This window comes from Pseudophryne corroboree, chromosome 2 (genome assembly GCF_028390025.1).
Source record: "Pseudophryne corroboree isolate aPseCor3 chromosome 2, aPseCor3.hap2, whole genome shotgun sequence".
Classification (NCBI taxonomy): domain Eukaryota; kingdom Metazoa; phylum Chordata; class Amphibia; order Anura; family Myobatrachidae; genus Pseudophryne; species Pseudophryne corroboree.
Window position 1 is genome coordinate 287,557,727 of NC_086445.1, and position 11,631 is coordinate 287,569,357.

An 11,631-nucleotide genomic window follows, 5' to 3' on the forward strand; every position below is an offset into this window, starting at 1 on the left:
GTAAATTATTTATGTTACATCAGTGCTGATTGGTTGCCATGGGCAACTTCTCCACTGGCTCACTTCTCCGCTCTTATCACTGCTTAGTAAACGTACCCCTCAGTTTAGAAATTCCTGTCACTTACGTTTCCCCTTTACCTATATATTGAGGCACTCTGTACAACATTGCTTTATAGTTCATTTTCTACACTAGTCTCATTTTTTTAAAACTAGAAACTCATGTACATCCAGTTGTAAGTGATGTATAAAATGTATATTTAAGATAGCTGTAACTCTGTAGCTTTGCTGCTGGTTACTATGACATCACACCTAGCTTGTGACATCACTAGCCTGTGCCATCACAATGCTTCTTCCTGTAACATTCTATCTACAGCTGCTGACGTTTCCAGTTACCATGCAGGAAGACAGGTAGGAGGAGGTGAGTCCTAAATAGCAGGGTATGATGGAGAGGGGTAAGGAAGACAGAGTCCAGTATAGTCAGCTGAAAGGCAAGACATGATAGACAGACCAGGGAATACAGGTACAAGGACACATAATTAGGAGAAGCGCAGTAAGGAACGGCATATGTAGGAATAAAAATGTAGCTTTACAGGAATAAAGAGGGCAGTATGGAGGATAAGCACACATACAGGGGATGCAGGTAACCTGAGGCAGAAACGTGGCTTTGGGATAAAATGAAAAAGTTAATATAATAGATAAATGGGATATTGATAACTTTGAAAGTATGTTGTTTGGTTTAAGGAAAATTGGGAAACTGGTTAACTCATGGATGTTTTATTGTACTTAAACTAGTACTATGCTTATTGATAGCCTTGTGTTTTTAGATCATCATATGGATTCTGGCAAAGAGATTTGCAGAGTGTCGGGTGACCGGCAAAGAGATCTGCAAAGTGTCAGTTGAAGACGACGGGAGGGGTCGCAGAGGCAGCAAGGACTGGAGTATAACATGCAGAAGGTAAGTTACCATACTTGTGTAATTAGTGGGTGGTGGGGAGTATTGAGAGCACAGTACAAAACACAGACTATGGTGCAGGAAAGCGGATGATATAAAACATGCAGAAGGGGGCAGCTCAGTATAGGACATACAGATGGAATGGGATGGGCACGGGCGGTGCTAGGGTGTTCGACGCCCCCCTGCAAACTATAAATATGAGCCCTCCCATACTTTGTAAAGTGACAGCAAGCTGCCTGAAAAAGGGGTGTGGTCTCACATAGAAGGGGTGTGGCCACACAATAGTACTCCCAATTCAAATTACGCCACACAAAACCATAATCTTATTCACATTACATCAAAAGTAGTGCCCTGATTCATAGTATGCCACATAGTATTGTCCATTATTCACATTACATCACACAGTAGTGCCCCCTAGTCACATTACATCACACAGTATTGCCTATTATTCACATACAGATGAAGCCACGCTCATTGAGTTAGGAGCTGATTGGCTGGTACTTTATCTCTCTCCACTTTATCACTCTGATACATTTCTCCCATAGAATAACCAAATGATGAAACGGGATATAATGGTATAAATTATGTGAATTGGGGCTGTAATAAGTGACTGATTCACGATCTTTCCTATAATGTGTCACAACTGAGGGCTGGTGTTGGTATCGGGAAGCCTCAGTTGTAGGGGCTGACGGGTACCTGAACTTAGGAGGTGAGATGGGACTCCTGGACATGCGCTGGGACTGCAGCACCAATGCCCGAAGGCGTGACCACGACAAGGGGAGGTAGCTTTAAGGGTTTTAATTAAATAATAAAAGTCATAGAAGGTGTGAAAGGATTTGCCCTTTATTCTTTAACCCTCGATGTGATGGCCTCTTAGACGTCTGGAGTATGAACTTTTAGCCACAAGGTACATGCACAACACAAGCAGTAAAAATTCACACTGTTTATTTAATAAATTACAACGTACTATATAGAAAAGAAACATGGGTGTATACAATATGTGCAAGCATATGATTGGATAAATAGAAGTAGCATACGACATTACATGCAGGATATTTTAGTAACACACAGAAGTAACAGTTTTGATCTGGTATGTAATTGTCCTTGAAGATAAGACACACACAAGCCTTATATTATATGAACAGACAAAGGCATCTTGTAGAGAGTGCGTACGTGTCTATTCAAACACATAACAATTCATATAGCATGTTTAACCCTTCAATCCCCTCTTAGAATCATGATTGTTATATGACATGATTCTTAAGTGAGGCTCCTTTCTTGTTCCTCCAGTTCTTGAGATATTGGACATAATCGTCGGGTCCCTTACTATCAGAGGAGGTGACAGGACTGGTGGTTATATCATAGTACATCAGGGCCTTATCAATGCCTTTGGAGGTAAGTTTCTTTCCACAGGGAATTACACAATAAACTATAATGCCTAAAAGAATTAAAGTTACAAGTATGAATATGCTTATTTGCACAAGAGCCTGTTTCCAATTTTCAAACCACCCAAAATATTGGCTCCATGGGTTATCAATACCTGAATTTTTCTTGAGTTCTATGGATAAGGTTTCTAACTTGTTTATGGCTAAAGTAACCTTACCATTGGGACCAGTGTTGTCAGGAATATATGTACAACAGCCTTCCACCTTACTAATGTAAACACATGTACCGCCTTTTTCTGCTAGGATCATGTCAAGGGCCATTCTATTTTGGAATGTCATTTGGGAAGTGGCTTCTAGCTGTTCAGCTGTACCTTTAAGAGCATCTTTGGTATCATTAACAAATCTTTGTTGATTATAATATATATATAATTAATCCAGGCTACGTTTTTATTTACAGTTACTATAGGAAACAATGACTCAAAACCCGCAGCCACCTCATCTCTAGCTTTGAACTCATTTGGAACACCTCTTGGGACCCCTATAGCATCAATGTATACGTGGGGGTCAAAGCTACCTCCTGGGAGTGCTCTTTTCTTTCGATTAGCAGGAGTATTAGAGGGAGGAGTGGGGTCATCGGTGATCATTAAAAAGGCTGAAAAAAAAACAATTTTCCTGTTCTAGGGGTATATTAAGGGGCACTGTACCTAGGTGGGGCCTAGATTTGCCACAGACATAACAGTTGCTTTTATTGTGTTTGTTAGCACTATACTTCATCCATTCCAACCAAAAATTAATGTCAGGGAAACCAGTTTCAATAGCTAGGGTGTCTTCAAAGGTAGGGTTAGTAATAGCCACCATATCTTTAGAAGTGGCAATATGGGGCTTTAAAGGTTTGTTTTGGGGAGCAATTTTAGGCTGGTATTTTGGGTTTTTATACATGTCCCACAAATAAAACATTTGTCTTGCACTATAGTACCATTCGTCAGTAACACAAATATATACTGTCTCAGACATTCCTGATTTCCTCCTTTGTTGTATATAATATTTGTCATCAGCAATTTTGGGGAACATAAAATAATCAAGGATGTATGTGGCTACGTGTGTATTGGAGGAATTGTACCACAAGGTGGGGATCCATTTGTTTGTGTGATGTCGACTTCACATATTGTGAGGTGAATGAGGGCCAGTAGGGCTATCGAGATAGTCCCCAGGATAGAGATAGGGGACAGGTTCCTCATCTTCTTCTGTTCTTCTTTCTTCGCTAGGTGGGAGGTCAGGGCTGTCTGCCCCGGTTCGTACCTCACTGGAATCACTTGCTTCCCTCTCTAGGTCTGGTCTAGGAACCTTTTTTACTCGGGATGCATGGATCCAGGTAGGACTTTCCTCTGTCAGGACTGCTGTCCGGGTAACTGCTACGACCTCTGTCTCTGGACCATAAAGGGGTGTGTAGGTTCCTGTGGATTCAAAAGGGTTTTTACAAACAACCTCATGTTCAATTTCATTCAGTTTTGTTATCAGGGACCTGACATACTGTGGCTTCACCGTGCCACACATACTCTTCTCTGATGAGTTCTAGATCTCCTTCCTGTATTACTAGTGGTTTCTTAGCCCAGGGTGTAGGAAAAGGGTCTACCCATTAGTATTTCAAAGGGTGAGTATCCTAGAGTTTTCTGTGGGGTATTCAAGATGCTGGTGTTTTGCTTTATTAGGGTTGTTCCTGAGGCAAGTGATGCATCTGCTAACATACTGGTCCACAAGTGATTTGGCATTAGTAACATAAAAATCATTGGTTAGTAGGAGGAGTGTTGTGGCTTCACCACGGTGACCAACACCACGGCACTGGACAACGAGCAAAGGGGCACTGGACTGGGGTATACAGGGTTTCCCCTCTTTGCAGATTAATCCTGATTTAGGATTTTTTCTGCAGAATTGGGTAAGTCCAGTCGGAGAGATCAGTATTAGTCGCAGCAGCTTGAAGTTGAGTGAGCAGATGGACGTTGTCAAGGGAGGGACATGCTCTAGTGAGTGCAATGAGTTCTGCAGCTTGCGCGGACTGATAAGGTATTGGTAGGGTTTCCAACACAGTGTCAGGGAGGGTGACAATGGCATAGCCAGCCTGGTATGTATTGTCATTGGGCCTACTACAGGAGCCGTCAACAAAAACAATGTCTGCGCCTGGTATGGGAACGGGAGACATGTCAAGTCTGGGAGAAGTCCCAGCGTCAATGGAAGCAGCACAGTCATGTAGGGCGGGTGGTTCATCCTCGGGACCTTTCAAGCCCAAAAGGGCATTGAGAATGGGTGCAGGGCCAGAAGAACTAGCAGTGTACTTAATGGTAAGGGTAGGGTTACTCAAAAGGAGTACTTCATATCCACTAAGGCGTTGTGCTGACATGTGCTGTGTGTGCAAGCCTTTAAGTATTGCCAGGACATCATGTGTGGTGTGGAGTACTGTGATGTGGCCTAAAGTGAGGGTAGTGGCCATTTCTGCAACCATTGCACAGGCTGCCAAAGCCCTGAGGCAGGCAGGCATACCTTGCACAGACACTGGCATGACTTTGGAAAAAAAATGCCACGGGGCGCAACTTCCCTCCATGAAACTGTGTGAGCACCCCCGCCATGGTTTTACAATTGTCCCTTGCATATAGATGGAAAGGTAGTACATAATTGGGGAGGCCAAGTGCCGGACTTTTCATCAACATACATTTTAAACTTTCATATGCAGTTAACATTTCTTGTGACCATTGTACAGTTTTAGGTTTGTCCTTCAGTGTGGCTTGTCTCAAAATGTTATCATAATAAGAGCAATCAGATATCCACTGTCTGCAGTAATTTACCATACCCAGGAAGGACAGTAGTTCCTTCTGGGTAGTTGGGGTGACCAGGCCCAATACAGACTGTATGCGTTGTGGACTGACTTTCCTCTCTCCCTGAGTGAGCACAAAACCTAAGTAATCAACATGCTTTTTACACCATTGCATTTTTATTTTGGACACCTTGTGTCCACATTCACAAAGCCAGTTTAGTAATGAAACACCATCCTCTCGGCAGGCCTCCTCAGTTTGACTACAGAGCAGCAGATCATCTGCATACTGTAGCAGGACTGAACCATGGTGAGGTTGCCAGGGCCTCAATGTGGCCTGGAGACAACAGGTGCGTCAATAATCTGCACCAGGTAAGTTGTTTACCCTCAAAAGAAAAGGCAAAAAGTAATTGTGTCTGTGAATCTACAGGTATGCTGAAAAGGCATTCTTCAAATCAAATACAGAGAAGAACGCAGCATCTGCAGGGATTGCAGAAATGAGTGAGTTTACATCTGGAACAATTGGTGCAATTGGGACAATTAGCTGATTGATCGCTCTGAGATTCTGTACAAATCTTATACTGCCATCAGCTTTGGCAACAGGGTTCACAGGAGTACAGTATGGTGATACAATATGTCTGAGAATACCCTGTTGTAAGAATTGCTGTATCATGGGGCGGAGACCTTCTATCTTTTCTGGTGAGAGGGGATACTGCATAGGTCAGAACACAAAACACTGGTTGTTGCACCGCTGTCCACTAAAAAGGGAATTTTACTTCCATTTATAATAAGTGGCAGCAGAGGTGAATCTTTACTATGACGGGTGAGTTGAATAAAGGCTGGGATACCCTCCTCCGGGCCCCGTCAGTGCGCGGGGTCTTTGGAATCTTCCCTGACTGCGGGGTTGGTTCTGTCTGTCAAAGCGTCTGGAGTTCTGATAGTTATGAGTGAGTGGGGAAGTGAGTAAGCTTTCTGAGTTAAGCAAAGGTAAGCCAGCGTCATCTGTCCAGCAGTCCTTAAACCTTTTCCAAAACGCAGTAACAGACTATGAAGGTTTCTGTTTACAAGCCACAGCGACAGGCAAAAAAAAACCACAGGCTTTAAAGACTTCCTTCATATGTGTATAGCTGCGTCCTTTGCAAGCTTTGCGCAAATAAGATATACAGCCATCGAGGGTAATAGTGGGCTTGGGACAGTGTTTTACTATTATCTAAACTCTGGGTTATTGGTGCTAGGGATAGAGCTAGTGGACGCACCCTCCAGCAGTGGAGCTGGAGGCAATCCCATCTAGTGTGAAAGGGTTACTGCTGCCAAGAGATTTGTGTCTCTGAGCGCAGGATACATTGGAATGCAAAGGGGGGAGGCGAGAGGGATTTTCAAAGATTTACAGTTCTCTGCAGCTTCGCTTCTGTGCTATTGGGAACTGACATTTGTTCTTAAATCTCCATATAGAAAAGGTAATTACTGCCTTCCCGTAGGAATGGGTCCTGTCCTGCTTTCTCTGTCCATCCCGCTAAATTATCCACCCATGGGTTAACTAAATAATAATCTGTGGTAGAGTTACGGGCAACATACATCTTGCATGTCTCCCCTGGTAAAGGTGGAGGATAAATGACTGTCTTACTCTGACCCCCTCCCATAGTAAATGCAATCTACACCAGCTTTCTACGCAATTTCCACAACAACTTACAACAACTGTCTATGCAATATCACAACAAAAATGCAGTTTACAAAAAAAACCTTCTATGCAATTTCACAACAAAAAATGCAATTTACAAAAACTTTCTATGCATGCATTAGCTAACACCAGTTAATTAGTCATTGACAATATCACAATATTATCTGTATAATGAGAACATGAAATCTTTTGACGGGTACGCTTACCATTCGTACAAGATGTCAGAAAAATACAGCGTTTTAGACAGGAAGCAAGAAAAGTGTTTGAGTAAAGATATCTGGCAGACGAAAACTTACCAGCCGTCTGGACCAAATATAAGAACTTATCTCACTACAAACATACAAAAATATATATAGACGATCAAATCGGGGTATAATCTACGTTACGTATAGACCCCAGGTCTATGTTTTTTTTAAGTATCCCAGATACTGACGTCTTTGGAGAATTGCGCTTGGACCCCGGGTCCTTTCTCAGACGTATTCTTTAAGTCCCAGACATTAAAGATTCTATGGTATCCCTGATACCTGTTTTATGCTTTTACATAAAACTTCGTAATATTAAGTCCCGGACTTAAATATTACCTTGTCACGTGTTCCCGGAACACTGACACGGATTCAGCTTCAGTGTATGACCGCAATCCTGTATGGCAAAGACAGACAATAAATTCTCTATCTTTACCATCCAGGGACGATCACTGAATCCCGGACGAGCCCCCAGCTGAAAGGATTTGCCCTTTATTCTTTAACCCTCGATGTGATGGCCTCTTAGACGTCTGGAGTATGAACTTTTAGCCACAAGGTACATGCACAACACAAGCAGTAAAAATTCACACTGTTTATTTAATAAATTACAACGTACTATATAGAAAAGAAACATGGGTGTATACAATATGTGCAAGCATATGATTGGATAAATAGAAGTAGCATACGACATTACATGCAGGATATTTTAGTAACACACAGAAGTAACAGTTTTGATCTGGTATGTAATTGTCCTTGAAGATAAGACACACACAAGCCTTATATTATATGAACAGACAAAGGCATCTTGTAGAGAGTGCGTACGTGTCTATTCAAACACATAACAATTCATATAGCATGTTTAACCCTTCAAGGTGCAAGAAAACAATAACCATCAAAGAGTGTCTCTGAATTCCTACTGGTTTGAGACCAGTGACTTAGGAATTGGGTTAGGGTGTTTTATGATGCTTGAGATTGTAGACAAACTTTAATGTGATGCTAGGGATCGCAGGGACAACACTTAGCTGTAATGGTAGATTATCTGAGAGTAGTGAAAACAGAGTACCGCTGGAGAAAAGCTACTGGAAGCCAAGGCATATACTTTGCCCACGCAGGGTGCAAATAGCAAGAAAGTCAGGATGCACCACAGAGTGTAATCACAGGAGAAGCAGGCTGTACCGCAGAGTATATTCACAGGAGAAATAGGCTGCACCGCAGAGTATATTCACAGGAGAGTTGGACTGCACTGCAGAGTATAGTCACAGGGGAGTCAGGCTGTACCGCAGAGTGTACCCACAGGAGAGTTTGGCTGCACTGCAGAGTGTATCCACAAGTGAGTCTCTAGTGAAGCTGAAGACTGGAATCACTGGAAAGACAATTGAAGCACTGACAATTTCCTGGGTGCTGGGACAGGATGTTTATACCTGCTGGTGAGCAGGCATTGGCTGACAATTAGACACAGGCACCAGCAGCGCAGCGGATTGGTGAGAAAAGTGACATGTGATTCTATCCAACATGGCTGCGCCTATGACAGAACTTGAAGGGGAAAGAACCATGTGCCAAACAATAATGGCGGCGGAGGCCGCAGCAGCAGAGAACTCTTTGCTCTCCCACATACGCACAGCAGCCACAGAGATGACAGTGATGGCCGCGGCACACAGGGGACGCCACACACAGCTTCCATGCGGCAGGATCACGGGCGCAGCGGTGACGGCCGCGACGGGGCTGAGAGGGCCATACTAAGCTAAGTGAACACACTAATAAGGCCGCTGAACCAGCGCTGCGGGAACACAAAAATGAACTGTAAAACAAAACATAGTTATGACCCGGCCCTGGCACGCTGAGCCAATCTCAGGAGACGCCTAACTGGTAGAAAATGGCGTCCAGACAGTCCAGTTACCCGGATCGTGACATAATAAAGGTGACATAGTCCTTTCCCTGGAGTCCTTCTCCTTACCACTCAGGGGGCCGATTCAGATGCGTACACAAAGCTGCTGTTGCACTCAAGTGGCTCAATTCTTTATCACTGCGCACGAAATGCGATCAAGCTCCCATAGAGTATCCCATCGCAAAGTGATTGACAGGAAGTCGGCATTTGGGGAGTGGTAATGGGGGTGGCTAACTGTACATAGGCGAGTCAGGTCCGTTCAAATGCCGTTCCGTGCATGTGCATAAATTACCCATTGCGACCTGTGTTGCTGCTGGAGAGCCTCCTGTGTCTAGGAGACTTGTTCAGCCTACGACTGCTCAGACTCATGATGCAATTGCGAACGGCAAGATTGTAGCCACAATCGCTTCAACAACCACAACTGAATCAGGCCCACAATTACACCATTATATTTTACTATTTTATTGCATCTAACAACTAAGGGGTCAATTTAATTAGGTGCGAGTTTGTCTTAGAACAGCCGAACTTTCCGGTAGCCCCATAGTCTGAATCTGGCAACGAAGGGTGTGAGTTTGGGTGCTGTTGAAACGTCGCAACAATGGTAACTTGTACCTAATTGGATTGACCCCTAAATGTTACAAATTTATAGCTTTTATTATTTACTGGTCAAATTTCTTTTCTGATGGTACCCAATAATTACTATAATAGAGAACTTATTCCCCCCAATGTGTGTATTGTATAAAAACAATGGGCCCTTAGGGATAATTGTCCTTATTTTAGGCATTTTCCATGTCCTCAATAGTTAGAGGTACATATTTACATAGAGAGATTTTTCTCTCTACACAACCACACCACTGTTTGCAGTTTGTCTGTCTGCTTGTTCATCCACTAACAATGTTTTTTCATCTCTTCCTCTTCATCTACACGCAGTGGGTGATGCCTGAGTTTCCTGGGAGGAGAGCCTGCGGACACCTGCTCCAAATGTTGGGACTTATGTATTACCTATGAGGAGATGCAGTAAAGATGCCAGCCGTCGGGTTAAGTAGAGATGAGCGCCTGAAATTTTTCGGGTTTTGTGTTTTGGTTTTGGGTTCGGTTCCACGGCCGTGTTTTGGGTTCGACCGCGTTTTGGCAAAACCTCACCGAATTTTTTTTGTCGGATTCGGGTGTGTTTTGGATTCGGGTGTTTTTTTAAAAAAACACTAAAAAACAGCTTAAATCATAGAATTTGGGGGTCATTTTGATCCCATATTATTATTAACCTCAAAAACCATAATTTCCACTCATTTTCAGTCTATTCTGAATACCTCACACCTCACAATATTATTTTTAGTCCTAAAATTTGCACCAAGGTCGCTGGATGACTAAGCTAAGCGACACTAGTGGCCGACACAAACACCTGGCCCATCTAGGAGTGGCACTGCAGTGTCACGCAGGATGTCCCTTCCAAAAAACCCTCCCCAATCAGCACATGACGCAAAGAAAAAAAGAGGCGCAATGAGGTAGCTGACTGTGTGAGTAAGATAAGCGACCCTAGTGGCCGACACAAACACCGGGCCCATTTAGGAGTGGCACTGCAGTGTCACGCAGGATGTCCCTTCCAAAAAACCCTCCCCAATCAGCACATGACGCAAAGAAAAAAAGAGGCGCAATGAGGTAGCTGACTGTGTGAGTAAGATTAGCGACCCTAGTGGCCGACACAAACACCGGGCCCATTTAGGAGTGGCACTGCAGTGTCACGCAGGATGTCCCTTCCAAAAAACCCTTCCCAATCAGCACATGACGCAAAGAAAAAAAGAGGCGCAATGAGGTAGCTGACTGTGTGAGTAAGATTAGCGACCCTAGTGGCCGACACAAACACCGGGCCCATTTAGGAGTGGCACTGCAGTGTCACGCAGGATGTCCCTTCCAAAAAACCCTCCCCAATCAGCACATGACGCAAAGAAAAAAAGAGGCGCAATGAGGTAGCTGACTGTGTGAGTAAGATTAGCGACCCTAGTGGCCGACACAAACACCGGGCCCATTTAGGAGTGGCACTGCAGTGTCACGCAGGATGTCCCTTCCAAAAAACCCTCCCCAATCAGCACATGACGCAAAGAAAAAAAGAGGCGCAATGAGGTAGCTGACTGTGTGAGTAAGATTAGCGACCCTAGTGGCCGACACAAACACCGGGCCCATTTAGGAGTGGCACTGCAGTGTCACGCAGGATGTCCCTTCCAAAAAACCCTCCCCAAACAGCACATGACGCAAAGAAAAATAAAAGAAAAAAGAGGTGCAAGATGGAATTGTCCTTGGGCCCTCCCACCCACCCTTATGTTGTATAAACAAAACAGGACATGCACACTTTAACCAACCCATCATTTCAGTGACAGGGTCTGCCACACGACTGTGACTGATATGACGGGTTGGTTTGGACCCCCCCCAAAAAATAAACAATTAATCTCTCCTTGCACAAACTGGCTCTACAGAGGCAAGATGTCCACCTCATCATCACCCTCCGATATATCACCGTGTACATCCCCCTCCTCACAGATTATCAATTCGTCCCCACTGGAATCCACCATCTCAGCTCCCTGTGTACTTTGTGGAGGCAATTGCTGCTGGTCAATGTCTCCGCGGAGGAATTGATTATAATTCATTTTAATGAACATCATCTTCTCCACATTTTCTGGATGTAACCTCGTAC

At 43.9% G+C, this 11,631-nt stretch overlaps 1 long non-coding RNA gene across 1 annotated transcript; it reads left to right on the forward strand.

The window, feature by feature from the left end:
* The first annotated feature begins 360 nt into the window (after positions 1-360).
* Positions 361-9,971, forward strand: LOC135050738 (uncharacterized). Its single transcript, XR_010241778.1, has 3 exons — positions 361-418; positions 825-955; positions 9,876-9,971. It is a non-coding gene; the product is annotated as an uncharacterized LOC135050738 (long non-coding RNA).
* Positions 9,972-11,631: the final 1,660 nt, after the last annotated feature.